Genomic DNA, 15,901 nt, shown 5'->3' on the forward strand with positions numbered 1-15,901 from the left:
GAATAGATTAGAATCCCGCCCAAATTAAACGGGAGTTCACACTTATCCCTATTGTGAAATACCATGACAAGTCATGATAGTGTCGGGCCGCATTTAATATTTATTTTTATGATAAAGAAGCGCTGGTGGCCTAGCGGTAAGAGCGTGTGACTTTCAATCCGGTGGTCGCGGGTTCAAACCCCGGCTCGTACCAATGAGATTTTCGGAACTTATTATTGTCTCCACTCTGCTGGATTACAACCAATTTCCCGCTAGTCTTCGCTCATCTCCGCTTCAGTAGAAAAGCAGCCTAACACGTCTATAATTCGACTGCACTACTCATAACTTCAACCTCGTATAATTCCATTTAAGATATAGGTTCTGTAGCGCTTCAGCCATGTTTGCGGAGGCTCGAACTGATGCCTTTGCAGCAATCATACGCAAGAAAGCGGCCTCATTACTGCGTAGAACCAGGGATAGCACAAACAGCATTCTAAGGATGATTGCTGATCACGTTTGTTGTCCCATAATGATTAGTTTAATTAAATTAATTAAGTCTAATATAACTTTTAAGTATTAATATAGTTTTTAAGCCTTATAATATGTACCTAATACTAACACAATGGGATCACTGTTATCTTAAAGTAAATAAATATACAATACAATATGAGACCCGTTGACTACACATGTGAGTGACCCGTATCACTACTTTTCGGCTCTCACCAGACAATGTATTAGCCCAACATTGGCCGAGCACCTGGCAGCGTCGACGGCCAGGAATAGCCACATTGTCTCCCTGACTACCTTGACTGACATTTATTTATGGACTGATTGTAAGCTTTCTGAGTTATCTAACAGTCTTCGATAGTATACGGACTTGCAATATAGCTTTGGATTTACATCAGCGATTTAAGACCTTCATTACGACATTGGACGACCTGTCTGGCCTAGTAACCCTGCCTATGAAGCCGATGGTCCTGGGTACAACTCCTGGTCAATACCATCTTTACCATAAGGGCACACGGGGCCCATGCCCAGGGCCCCTATCCTCAGGGAGCCCCTAATGACACACAGTAACAGTATTTGATTACCCATAAACAGAAGATTCCAATTCCAAATTATTTATTTGTTAAACATAGGAAGGTACAATAGGTCTTAGTTTTTAGATCATAGTACAATAAGTTTTTGGCAAAAATTTCATTTTTGGTACAAGCTTTTATCGCTGACTGTACTTTTCTTACGACAGACAACTAATACTCATCGAGACAATTCTAAAAACCCCTAACACAATTAGGTTGCGTTGTTTTATCACAGAGTTCCTATGGCCACCTCCTGTCTCCATCATCAGATCAGCTCGATGGTACCATCATATTGCATTGTCACCCGACTTACATGTGTATGCAAAATTTCAGCTCAATCGGAAACCGGGAAGTGGATCAAATTTAACTTGCAAGATTCCATTACATAGTTACATACAGGTCGACCTAATAAAAGCTTGTTAAAAATGCTACTTTAATTTACTTTCTTTACTTACCAAAAGGGCCCCAAATTCTTATGTGTCCAAGGGCCCCACTCCCCAGCATAGTTTAAGACGGCTTTGCTCTATAAGGGATATTTTGAAGTGAAAACTTCTTTAGCGGCGCTGGGCACTTTTTGAGGTGGGGAAAAAATGATAAACTCAAGACAGCGTAAGGCGATCACGTGAACGTAAGCCCCGTAAGGTGGTCACTCATAATTTAGATGGCATTTAAATCAACAAAGAAAAACTCAATGTTATTTGACATTTACGTTACGGACTCCTTTTCAAAACCTATACTTACCTTTTTACACACTCTTTACCTATGTTCAAATAATTTGACGTTGTCATGGCAGTATGTAAATAAACATGTCAATGAAAAAGTGTGATCTTATTTGAGAATGATAATTCAAATTCAAATTCAAAATTACACATTAATAATACAGGGTGGCCAACTTAGAGGTATACAACTTTTTTTGCCGCCATTTTATTTTGGCGGTAAATATGACAGTTATTGCATGAAAATTAGTTTGTGTAGATACGGCAAATTTATTATGGAGCGTTTTACGACGGAATAACGTGTTTTAATCATTAAAAACAATAGAAACATTAAAAATAACGTTTCCCGGTCGATTAATTTCGAGAAACGGTGACATTGACTGGCCCCCAAGATCGCCTGATTTAACAGCTCCTGACTTTTTTCTGTGGGGCTATCTAAAGGGACGTGTCTATGCTAATAGGCCAACGAACCTTCAGCAATTAAAACAAAATATTCGAAACGCTGTCGCTGAGATAACGCCAGAAATGTGTGAAAAAGTGATGAAAAACGCGATGAAAAGGGTTCGCATCTGCCATGCTGCTAGAGGTGGACATTTGTCTGACATTATTTTCCATGTGTAATTGCTGACCCTACATATTATATTTAACAAGGAATACCTACTTAATATTTTTTGTTTTATAGAATAAAATTTCAAAAATAAAGTGTATACCTCTTATTTGGCCACCCTGTATATAATAAATAAATAGAATACCTCCGCTAAACGTATGTATCGTGTTATCGGGCGTCGGTAACATAGTGAGGTGAGTTTTCACTTCTATCGCGGAGTGCAACTCGTTGTTTTTGAAGTGAAAACTTCTTTAGCGGCGCTGGGCACTTTTTGAGGTGGGGAAAAAATGATAAACTCGAGACAGCGTAAGGCGATCACGTGACCGTAAGGTTTAGATGGCCACTCATTTAGATGGCATTTAAATCACTAAAGAAAAACTCAATGACATTACATGAAAAGGTTCTAATCTTGTACGGGCTGAAATACGAGGATCTCACAGTTACATTCTAACTTTATATCACTCAAATATAATTCAATAAAGCTACATCTTGATGAAATCGCTAATAAAAGTGAACTCTAGTACTGGTGAATAAAACTCAAAATATCATGACCGAACATATTTAGATGCGAGGTCTGCAAGGTAACTTTACAGTTTCTATTCGAATTTTAAACAATTAACGCTAAAAATTAAAGCTCACTGGCCAGATTTCGGAACTAAAGTTTTTCAGTAGAAAGGAGGATGGGTCAATTATACATAGTGCTGCAGACATTTGGACTAGTCATTGAGTTTTCACTTCTGTCGGCACTCTCGGAGTGCAACCCGTTGTTTTGTTTTTGTATGGTGTGCGTAGATGTTCCTGAGTCATGGGCTTCGTCACCTTCTCTTATAATATCCGGCCCATCTCCAATGTAAAACAAACAACCCTTCCAAAAACATTGAACTATGCTTCAACTGATGTAAACACATGCAATGTCAAATATAATGACAGATGTATGTCACAATAAATAAATATATACATACAAACATGAACGCTGAAAACAATACACTCTTTTTGTTTGGGCAGTCGTGTAAAAATGAGGCGACCACCCAACCAACATGAGTGACTACCACAAGTTCATAGCCATAGTGAACCATATTTGTACTAAAAGAAGATTTGGTTGATTTTTGTTTGAATTTTTTTAGTAATTAGTGAGTTTTGCTTGTCACCTGACGATATGATCCCTTAGAAGCGCTGCTCGACATTTTTAAAATATTTAGTTTTTTTTGTATTAGTCAATCTTTTTTATATAATTCCAGACAAGTAACACTCTTTCAAAGATACTTCTGTAAAATATAGGTAATTTTTTTTTTTTATTAAAAATGGGCTTACTCATGGCCACAGACTAGCCGGGGCGAAGACGTGGCCTACGATGGAGCGAGTCTGCCCAGAAGGTGCCTGTTCACCCTTGATTTGAAGGTTGCCGGGTTAAAATACCTACGGGTTTTAAATGCCTCTTAGCCTAGTCCCGAGTTCAAATCCTGGTAAAAGCATTTATTTGTGCGTTCATTACTTATTTTCAAATTAAATGTTCCTGAGTTATGGTTGTTTTCTATGTATTTATCTATATATTATATAATTTAGGTATATCGTCGTCTAGTACCGACAACACAAGCCTTAGTGTAAGTATAAGGCCTGAGTGGACGCTCGGAGCGGAGCGTTCGGCGGGCCGTGCAGCGTGGCGTCGAGCTCCCAAGGGATTTGAGCAGCGTGCACTAAGGCCGCTCCTATACGTTTGCAATTGTTTGACATGCACGCCGCACGCCCCGCCCCGCTGCACGCCCAACATGAGCGTCCACTCAGGCCTTAGTGTAAGGCCTGAGTGGACGCTCCAAGCGGAGCGTTCGGCGGGGCGTGCAGCGTGGCGTCGAGCTCCCAAGGGATTTGAGCAGCGTGCACTGAGGCCGCTACTATACGTTTGCATTTGTTTGACATGCACGCCGCAAGCCCCGCCCCGCTGCACGCCCAACATGAGCGTCCACTCAGGCCTACACTTATTGAGCGTACTGTGGGGTCTGTGGGGCTAGGACGATTTGTATTAGATTTGTATAAAATATTTAAAAAGAGATAGGTAGGTGAAATTCTTAGATTCAGTTATTGGGCCTACACCGTAAAGGGATGAAAATAAATACAACAATTTATATTAAATAGGTATATATTAAATTTAATTGCACCTATAACATCGAGGGGCATCACCCACTTACACTAACATTATTGTCAGACATATTCAAGGCCTCTTACATTCATTTTGACAGAAATTTGTAAAGCAAGTGACAGTCTACAAGAGTATCAAACTGTAAAATTACTGACAATTCGGGTTGGCCAAGTATTTTACACATTTCGCAAGCATAGGTTTTACCTGGCAAAACTACGAAAATCTTGTTTTTTTTTTATTTATGCTGGCAACATATATAAAATCCTTTGACAGTTTCTAACCCCGTTAATACAAACGTAAAATTATACACAATAACATGAATTAGCAACGTAACATAAAATAGTCATCCAATAAAATACGTACTTGTTTATACTTCTGTTATGTAAAAAAGTTATTTTTTTGATATGTAATAAAAATGTGCATTAACTGACTGTTTTTTACGAACATGTACAGAAGAGTAACTTCATACAAGCATGATTTGTCACAAATAAATGCCTGAAGAATCGCTGGGGTTGTCACTCAAATCAAGTGTTAAAATATGTAAGCAAAATCATTAAATGACATTGCAATAACTAATGTTATATTTATTTTTGTGTATTTTTAAGTACATAGTTTGACACCCGAGTAGAAAATAAAAGTCTTTGGCTCAGAACAAGAAAGAAGGTTTGATCTCGCATTTCTTAGCACCATCTGGACGACGTAGATAAAAACATAATGATTCATAAATTATTTAAAAATAAATCAACAATATTTAATAAAATAAACAAAAGTATTAAAACTGAAGCATCAGAATGCTGACTTCAAAAAGTATTTTTAGTTGGTTTTGCTGTTACATATGTATAAATATTTTTAAAAAGAAAACATTATGAAGCCTCAGTTTGAACGAGCCTTTAGGCATAGAAGATATTTTTAGAACACAATTTCAAGACCTCTAAAGCTTTCAAATCACTCCATCAAAACAGTTTCATGTTGTATATGAAATACATTCCAATATTTAAACATTGATATAAAATCTGTATACAAGAATGCTTGTCACAAAGATATGCAATAGTAAGTAGTTAAAATATATTTTTCTTGAATGTACGTATAATGTATGTAGGTAAAAGCAGGACGGAGCACAACGACTAAATAATGACAGCTACACACCAAAGTATTTATAAACTGCTATAAATATATGAGGTATTATTTCTGGGTAACTTCTGTATTGAAAATATCATAAGTACTTAGAGTTACTTAGAGTTAGAGTAAATATATTTCCCCTTCCTATGTATTTTTTTCTATTTATTGTATATGTAATTTTCTTTTCTATGTTTGTGTTTACGAATAAATATGTTCTATTTCTATTTTCTATTTATAGTGACTGGTGTGTAGCCATCTCCATTTTATTTAAATCGTAGGATTTGTTATGGTAACTATGTGTTTCGCGACCCGTTTTTACAATGAGTGCCAACCCTAAGTTACAACAGTTTTAAAATTTCGTCTCTGAGGTTGGCAGTCAAAGTATATCTTTTACAATTATAATATTCTTTTAAGCAGCTTATAACATGTTACTAGAGTAACGTCATACGCAATTAAGTAGCTTAGAAAATTTACATCGATTTTTCATATAAATACACCTTGTACTTCCCACGGCAGTATGTAGAACAATGATTTAATCATAATTAATTTAAATCTTATTTTAAACTTAAACATACATAAAATCTAACAATAATAAGAATTAATAGAAGGTACTTTTTAGGAATAAAAATTTTAGAACTCAACAAAATAGTTAAAATAGCCCTTTGCTAACCCTACGCTTAGCGTTAACGATAAAATTCCTATTATTTACATTATATCGATTAATTAAGGTATTATTAAACGAATTTTTTTTTACAATAAACTTCAAAGAGAACAATCCTAGGCGTATCAAGAGTAACAGGTTAGTTAGATTTTTGGAGAAGCTGAGAAACAATTCAGAAACAAGAACTTTACATCTATATATTTTTCAAGATTATTTACAACCAAATTTACAGGTTACGCAGCTAGGGTAGACCGACGCGAAATAGATCTCAGGGCGAATCGGACCAAGATAAAAAATCTCTTGCACCGTACGTCACCCCTTAACACATTTATCGAAAATATTGTAAATATAAACAGATTTTTTTAGTTGGATCCGATCCGCCCTGTGTCCGATTTGCCTCGTTCTACCCTGCTTTAGTATATTACAAACTACATTGCATCTCAATGTATCAATACAGTTAAAGAATATTCATTCCGACCATAAAACGGTAAAAATCAGTCACATATTTCCATGTTTTTGTGGTATTTACGATCCTTAATTTTAAAATCTTGGATGAGTCTAGCGACATCTATAAATGGGATTTAAAATTAAATGTATTTCAACTCTAAATTTGAATCCCAATGTCATATCTTTGCAAATGTATTATCTACAGCAGCCTTTACGTCGTAAATCAGTACGTATTGTTATGTCCATAGAGTACATTTTCGAGACACATGGCAGTGATTATGTGAGCCAGCGGGTGCAGCCGCCGTTTTTGAGATCACTTCTTTGCGGCCAGAACTCGCTTATGAGTCGAAAGCATGTGAAAAGGCTTTATGTAAAAAAGCATAAACTATGTCCACATCAATGCTTCTATGCTCAAGGAAAGTGTGACTAACACCCCCATACACTAAAGTTATTTTGCGTCGCTAATGGCAATCACATAACATGAGTTTTGAACAAGATAAAAAGGTGAAGTAAAATGAAGATAAAAACATCACTATGTGGACATAGCTTAACGTATAAAAAGTAGTTTGCACTGTAAGGCCTTAGGCCACCAATACATCGTATAAAAAACTACCGATAGTTTAACTCATATGCGTGGCGTAATAATGTTTATACACATTATTACGCCACGTCAATGCTTCTATGCTCAAGGAAAGTGTGACTAACACCCCCATACACTAAAGTTATTTTGCGTCGCTAATGGCAATCACATAACATGAGTTTTGAACAAGATAAAAAGGTGAAGTAAAATGAAGATAAAAACATCACTATGTGGACATAGCTTAACGTATAAAAAGTAGTTTGCACTGTAAGGCCTTAGGCCACCAATACATCGTATAAAAAACTACCGATAGTTTAACTCATATGCGTGGCGTAATAATGTGTATAAGCTCACCTACATATAACACCCTCACGCTCACATGAGTACTATCTTCAATTCTTCACGACAATTACATTTTAAACATAATCGGTGCTTTTTAAATGGCAAAAGCCTCAAAAAAGTCAGTCTTAGTCTTAGTCACACCCTGGGGTCTGGACCAAGGCTCACCCTTCGATTCAGAAGAAAAGCGCCAATATAAAAGGCTGAACAGACTACGCGACATTTTAAATTTAATTTATAGTAGTGTCTGACTCGACTTTTATCAGAACTCGGCAAAGCTCGTCCTGCAACTACTTCATCAAGCATGTTTTTCCGATTCTCGGCAATAATGCATCGTAGTGTAAAAACACATTTTTAACTTAAATATCTGTATTTATTTTTTCAAAAATCGCGTAGTCTATCGCCCCCAAGCCTTCACAGCATCGACTGCGGATGGACTTATACTACTAAACTATCCGTGTACAATAAACAATATAAATCACATGATAATTTCGCTAACTACCCTTAACGTAGGTCACTTTACAGAGTTAATGCACGATATCACACATAGCTCCCGGCACCTCGATCTGTAACAAAAGAAAAATAAAATTAAAAATAATCATAATATAACCAAAAATATCTCGACAAAAAGGAATCTTTGAAAAGCTAAATACAGTAGAATTCGTTTATTATGACTCCGCGTGGACTCCGCTTATACTGACCAACCGTTTACTATGACGTAATTAGTGTGCGAAGTTTGGTTTTCATATTACAATTCTTTGTGACAAATTCGGATAAGATGACTTCGCTGACCTAAAAATCCTTTTTTCATGAAATTACGTCTGGTTATACTGACACATTCGCTGGTTTTCGTGGCCGTCCCCACGTATTTCTCTGCCAGCACGTTTGGTGCATGCGAGGCGATTAAGTTGTTTTAGTTTTGATTCTCAGTGACAAGTTGATAAGTTAATAAAACTCATCTCTCACAAAGGAATTTAAGATTAATTTGAAAAAATATGGGAAAAATTAACAAAAATAGGAAGTTAAAGTCCGTCAACCAAATCTTGTCAGTAGTAAAAGGCGGCAAATTTGAAAAATCGCGGGTTAGCAACACTGTGTTCGAATAATTCCAAAATGCGTGTCATCTGTGTTTTATCTGTGGAATGTGGATCGTGAAATTCGTGAACGACAGCCGTCACCTTATTTGTTTTCATTTGGTTTTCATTCTGAATCGTTTCTGTTTCAAGAGATATTTCTGCTGTCACCATTAAATACCAATACATTAAATGAGAATAAGCAAAGCTAAGGGGCCTACAATGTACAATCATGCTCGTTGATGGTAAACATTACTAAAAATTGAGGTTATGACAAGTACATGGAAGAACTCTTTCGAACTTTTAAGATTATGTTCAGTTTTTTTGTTTTAGGGTTAAAAGGCATAAATAAAATTAAAACGTATGCCTAAATCTATCCAACAAGACCATAAATTGTGTCCTGGAAGCCGTCCGTAGGCCCACCTGTCTAATATTTTCAGCAATCAGTTGTGACTATTTACAAAGATGCAATAGAATACTACAGAGTATTATGCTTGGTTGAAGTGACCCGGTAACATTGGTAACTTCATTATATTTTTTCAAATAATGACCTGAATTATAGTGTAAGCTAAAGTGACCCTTATCTTATTTACCTTTAAATTAAATAAACACCCAAATATCAGTTGTTTTATTTTCAATATGTAATCCTATTTTACAATATATACCAATCAAAAAAATTACACAGGTATGTCATATTCATCCAGAAGAGTACACTAATTTACATTAACAAGTGGCATATTATATTGTAAATAACAAATATATGCACTATCTAATTATCTGCATTTTGATATGATTTTATTTTAGTAAACTTAGAAGACATAGATAGGGAACAAAGAGAATATAAGCACTACGATAGGGAGTTGTTTTTGATATCTTCAAATTTGTTCATCATTTTGATTAACATTGTTTTAACATCGCTTTTAAATTGTCCGTCCGTTTCAAATTTTTTCAATAAACCGCGAGTGACAATTTGAATTGACGTACGCAGGGCGCGCTCAGCGGAAAAAAAAATTCTTTTGGTGTCGACGTACATTGCTGCTTTTCTTAGCGCAATACTGCTCTTTGAGTGTTGCCCTACTTTAGTTTGCTTTACATTGCTACTGACAAGATTTGGTTGACGGACTATATCAACTATGCTTTATATGACATCTGCTTAGTATGACGTAAATGTCACACAGAGAGCTATGAACTATAAAACACTTTCAAAAGATCACCTTTCAGACAAATATTAAACAAAATAGAATAAATATCTACATCAACAATTTGAGTAGGCGTATTATGGATGACTTTAACCACTTGATAAAATAACCGTCACATTTTAACACTGCGGGATTGAAAGTGACGCTGACGGACACAATTTTATCACGCTGTCACGTAGACAAGAACGACCATAATATCCGTATAGGGCTATGATATCACAAGATGCAAAGATTTAACCTTGTTTTTTCGTTACAAACTTTCTTCCCTTTAAAATTCCGACTTCTACTTTAGAAAATCGTGACACAAAAGTGTGACAGGCACATTTCTGGCATCTGCATTTGAAACTCCATACTACTCATACAAAACGTTACACAATTGATCGAGTACGAGTTTTAAAATAAGTACATCGAATATGCTGGACAGAACGGCTTTTCAAGTAAAGTCTGTTCGGAAGGAGAAGAGTCGTGGAATGTACTGGGCCCCATAAATTTCCACGACTCTTCTCTTTCCGCACAGACTATAGTGTTATTGCCATTCTTTTCTGACATCAGGTGAACCAGACACAGAACGTCATATTTTCACCGAAACTGGATATTTATGATGACTTTCCAGACTTTGTCTATTGCAAAGGCCATGTATAGCTTGGTCCGAGTCGATACATCCGGTAAGACCTATAAACGTTGCAACTCTAAAGGTCCTGTCGGTATTTGTTTGAAGTTAAATAGTTACTGCGGCGCACAGTTAATTATCAATTAGGGCGCGGTATTTAAGGCTTGCAACATGAAAAGGACTCAAGAGACGATATACACATCATAAACTTAACATTCTCCGTAAAAATGAAGAAAGTCGTTTACCGTCTGAGCATACAAATACAAACAAATACAAATAATTTATTGAGAAAAGTATAGTACAGTGGTTGCTCTTAAAGACTAAGAATTTATAAAGACAAGTGATTTACAAATGCCTGAACTAGGATTCCCTAGCATCTATGCTATGCTCTAGCATAGCAGCATATTTCCTGAGCATAGAGAAATCAGTAAGCTTAGAGTGCCTGGCATATCCTTAATTTATAAATAATGAGTTATATTGGAGGTATGGTTATTCCCAGTAATTGGGATTAGTTGCCAAGCGGACCCTAGGCTCCCATGAGCCGCGGCAAAATACCGGGACAACACGAGGAAGATGATTGGAGGTATGGTAAAACGTACTAGGTAGGTACCTATTAAGAAGTTTTAAACTTGCACTTAGCACATAATACTTTATTAGTCTCGGAAAGAGAAGAGTCGTGGAATGTATGGGGCTCAATACATTCCACGACTCTTCTCTTTCCGAACAGACTCTAAGCTTAAATGCCACTAAGTATAAATACGTTTTCGCACGAATGAGTTTTTATCTATGGAGTGTGCACTTATTAAGTTACCTACTTATTTTTCTATGGTCTGACACACTGATGACCAAAGTCCCATTTACTGAACTTTAGACATCTAAACTGGTTCACCAAAGACGATGCCGTAACCGATCATCAGGCCATAGTCACTCGTTCTCCACCAGTTCCCAATCAGGCCGTCCTATAAAATCCGCTCACCAAAATCTCAGCAAGAACTGTGCCGGTTGCATAACCGCGGAAGCGCGGCGACCGACTTTCACACTTATGCAACTCCAAAACTTATGCAAGACCCACAGACCCAATGTCCCACTGAGTTACATAATGCTAAACTTGACTGATAGAAAGTGGCGCGCGGGAAATGCCAATAATGACCACTGACACACTTTGATGGTGGCTTGGATTTGATGCTGTTGCGAAAATTGGGGTTAAAAGTCTTCCGAAGGTCAGGCGGAAGACGGATTGTTCTTGGCAAGCGGACTTTTTTGGAAGAAAAGAAGTCTTACAAAAGTTTGAGTTGACGCGCACAGATACGCAAGTTGTGGGAAGGAGTTTCAAAAAAGTTGGAAAAGTTCTCGGAAATTTCGGGAAAATTTCATTGGAAACGGTAAATGTCGATCCCCGTACAAAAATATGAGAAGTTTCTGAAAATTTTCAATATGCAAATTGCACAATTTCGGAAACTTTTCGCCGGCACATAATCCATAAAATTGCTTAAATTCCTGGCCTGTACCATAAAATAGCTTAAATTTAAATAGATAATATATCTAAACTTTTATCTTAATCATCCGGCTTAAATATTACTTGCACAAAATAAACTCACAACCACCGCAAATTCAATGAAACTTTGTAAAAACCGGCCAAGTGCGAGTCGGACTCGCGTTCCAAGGGTTCCGTACATTACACAATTTTTAACAATATGTTTTTTTAATGAAAAGTGAGTAAAATATCTTTAAAAAACCCATCAAAAACTGCACATTTCTAATAGGTTTTCCTGTCATCTTTAGGTAAAGAACTATTTAGTGTATTTTTTTCAAAATATTAGACTCAGTAGTTTCAGAGATAAAAGGGGGGGGGATGGTCATTTTTTTGCTTATTTTCTTGAATAACTGCTAAACTATTTATCTTAAAATTATAAAAAAAAATATTTGAGATTCTCAAAATGAGCTCTTTCATTTGATATGTAACACGATATAGTTTGAAATGCTAATGTTAATTTGCTCTTTTACCCCCCAAAAGTGGTCTCGATATTTAAAATTCTTTTTTTACGTTACATGTATTTTTAACAATATGTTTTTTTAATGAAAAGTGAAAAACTTAAGTCCGACTCACACTTCACTGCACATTTCTAATAGGTTTTCCTGTCATCTATAGGTAAAGAACTATTTGAAGGGTGCACGTAAAGAACATGCTAGTCACTTCAGTAACATTTTGAGTAATCGCGGTTTTAAAATTTAGAACAATGTCAAAACGTATGGTAATTCCGTGACCAGGTATTATTTAACAAAAAAAAAGTTGTGTCACATTTATTATACAGTGGTAGCAAAAGATATAACTAATAGTTCATTAACCCTTCGTATATCTAAGCACTGTTCAGTGCTCATGAATTTAAATCCATTGTTTATTACAATAGGTTTAAATTTATTCGCACTGATCAGTGTTTAGACATACGAAGGGTTAAGAGCTCTTCATTTAGAGATAATAATCTCGTTTTCCGAAAAAAGTGACTAGACATGTTCTTTCCGTGTACCCTTCATTTAGTGTATTTTTTTTTTATTTTAGACCCAGTAGTTTCAGAGATAAAGGGGGGAATGGTTATTTTTTGCCTATTTTCTTGAATAACTGCTAAACTATTTATCATAAAATTATAAATAAAATATATTTGAGATTCTCAAAATGAGCTCTTTCATTTGATATGTAACACGATATAGTTTGAAAAACTTTATTTTTTAATTTGCTCTTTTACCCCCCAAAAGTGGCCTCCATATTTAAAATTCATTTGTTTACGTTACATGTCCGTCTTTGGGTCACAAACTTACATATGCGTGCCAAATTTCAACTTAATTGGTCCAGTAGTTTCAGAGAAAATAGGCTGTGACAGACGGACGGACAGACAGACAGACACGCGAGTGATCCTATTAGGGTTCCGTTCTTTCCTTTTGAGGTACGGAACCCTAAAAATGTATATACTCGTACATACGAAAGTGTGTTCCTATTGTCATATCAGGTAGTCCCGGAAGCTGGAAGCATGTATCTAACGTTAAAGTTCATTAACCCCGAATTGCACTGCAGATAACGTTAATATAACATATTTGGAACTAGTGAGAGACTTTAAGGTTCGAATAAGGATTTGATAATTTAGGTAATAGGACTAAGTGTAAGGCCTGAGTGGACGCTCGAGTTGGGCGTGCAGCGGGGCGGGACGTGCGGCGTGCATGTTAAACAAATGCAAACGTATAGGAGCGGCCTTAGTGCACGCTGCTCAAATCACTTGGGAGCCCGACGCCACGCTGCAGGCCCCGCCGAACGCTCCGCTCCGAGCGTCCACTCAGGCCTTACACTAAAGAATATTTGTACATTATGTGCTGATTTTTGAGATTTTTTTAGAACAAAAGATACCATTAGTGTATATGGGTGTACAAAGAGTTCTATAGTCGATTAAGGTAAGGTATTATATGAAGAATACCTTAATCGAGCTGTACTTACTCGTAGTTTTCACATACATATTTCCTGTATTGCCTATTTTTAATTATTGAAAATTAATACGCTACAACTTCATTTCCACCTGCTTAAAGGCTTCGTCACACAGGCGCGTTTTCCGGGCGCGGCGTGAGCGTGGCGCGCCGCTTTTACATATAAAATGCTCACGCCTCGCTCACGCCGCGCCCGGAAAACGCGCCTGTGTGACGAAGCCTTAATTCTCAAAATTATTGTCATTGCTGAATTTTTTGTTTGGTGTCATAAAAGTTGTAATGAGATTTATAAAGTGAATATAATTTTCATTTGAAAAGTTTATCAGATCTTCTGAATCAGTAAGTAATTAGTAACTGATCAATATCACATACTTTCTGAAACCAGTATCAGACGCGACAAATTACATTCTGTATTATAGGTATAACCTACTAGAAACTTCTTATTAAATAGTGTTGAATAAATTTCATGTTAATTAATATTGGACCACCTCTAAGATACACCTAATAAACACTAAAGAATCCACAAAATTAATTGGTGATTGACTGTGTAATCGGGTAACAAGTCCAAAAAATACTTGAATTTATATACTCAATTTTTTTGAAGTTGGTTAAAAATACAACTAGGGAACAAATCAAATCATTTTTTGAAGTGAAAAATTCTTTAGCAGCGCTGGGCACTTTTTGAGGTGGGGAAAAAATTATAAACTCGAGACAGCGTAAGGCGATCACGTGACCGTAAGGTTTAGATGGCAACTCATTTAGATTGCATTTAAATCAATAAAGAAAAACTCAATGACATAATTCACTAAAGCTACATCTTGATGAAATCGCTAATAAAAGTGAACTCTAGTACTGGTGAATAAAACTCAAAATATCATGACCAATATTTAGATGCGAGGTCTGCAAGGTAACTTTACAATTTCTATTCGAATTTTAAACAATTAACGCTACCAATTAGAATTTCGAATTTTAAACAAGCTCACTGACCAGCAACTTCGGAACTAAAGTTTTTCAATATAAAGGAGGATGGGGGTCAATTATACATAGTGCTGCAGACATTTTGGACTAGTCATTGAGTTTTCACTTCTGTCGGCACTTCCGGAGTGCAACCCGTTGTTTTTTTTTATGAAATATTATGATTTGTGTTTTAAGTATAGTCACAACTCACACTAATATAATATCTGGGAGACCGAGCTTTGCTCGGAAAACATAGTTATAAAAACTCAAAAATGTGCTTTTTCCCAGAGATAAGACCTAGCCAACCAGAGAGCCGTTTGCGAGATCACCGAAATATATATATAAATAAGTATACAAGAATTGCTCGTTTAAAGGTATTAGATAAATTATAAACTGAAATAGATATCATATTACACTAAAGAAAATTGACCATGTTTTGGTTTATTTCAGTTTATAAATACTTTTCACCAACGTTCTATTCTTTCTTTCTTTCAACTCGCCCATGTTGTCGCATGCTTTCTTTCATCGTCTCTCTAACTAAGCTTATCGCCCGGCGCTATCAAAGTGCATCAGATGCGAGTGCAATGGCCGGTTTCGGGGGTCGATGAACGCGTTGTGTGATTTTTTTTTCGATGCGCGTACAGAGTACGCGAGTTCTATGACCTTGGCTTGCGTGAGAGTAATTCGTTTTTTTATAGAAACTAGAATATGGTAAGTATTTCGTTTGTCATATTATTATGTCGTTTCTTTAGTTTTGTTTTGTGTTACTGTTAGTTTTTATATTAAAGAAAGAAATTGAAGAAATGGAATGAAATGGAAATGGTGGCGTTAAAATATAATATTTTTACAGTAGAGGTCTATAATATTAGTATCCGCTTAAGCTAACTTTGCACCGATAGGAATATAATAGTGAGTCAGTGTCATTATAAACAT

At 36.1% G+C, this 15,901-nt stretch overlaps 1 protein-coding gene across 1 annotated transcript in view; it reads right to left on the minus strand.

Annotated features, from left to right (window-relative positions):
* Positions 1 to 8,057: 8,057 nt before the first annotated feature.
* The window catches only part of LOC134657835 (CCAAT/enhancer-binding protein-like), a 35,627-nt gene continuing 27,783 nt past the window's right edge, over positions 8,058 to 15,901 (minus strand). Inside the window, exon 2 of the mRNA XM_063513411.1 lies at positions 8,058 to 8,227. The gene's annotated coding sequence lies outside the window, so the exon portion shown is untranslated. The remainder of the gene's footprint in view (positions 8,228 to 15,901) is intronic.

Source organism: Cydia amplana, chromosome 21 (genome assembly GCF_948474715.1).
Source record: "Cydia amplana chromosome 21, ilCydAmpl1.1, whole genome shotgun sequence".
Taxonomy (NCBI): domain Eukaryota; kingdom Metazoa; phylum Arthropoda; class Insecta; order Lepidoptera; family Tortricidae; genus Cydia; species Cydia amplana.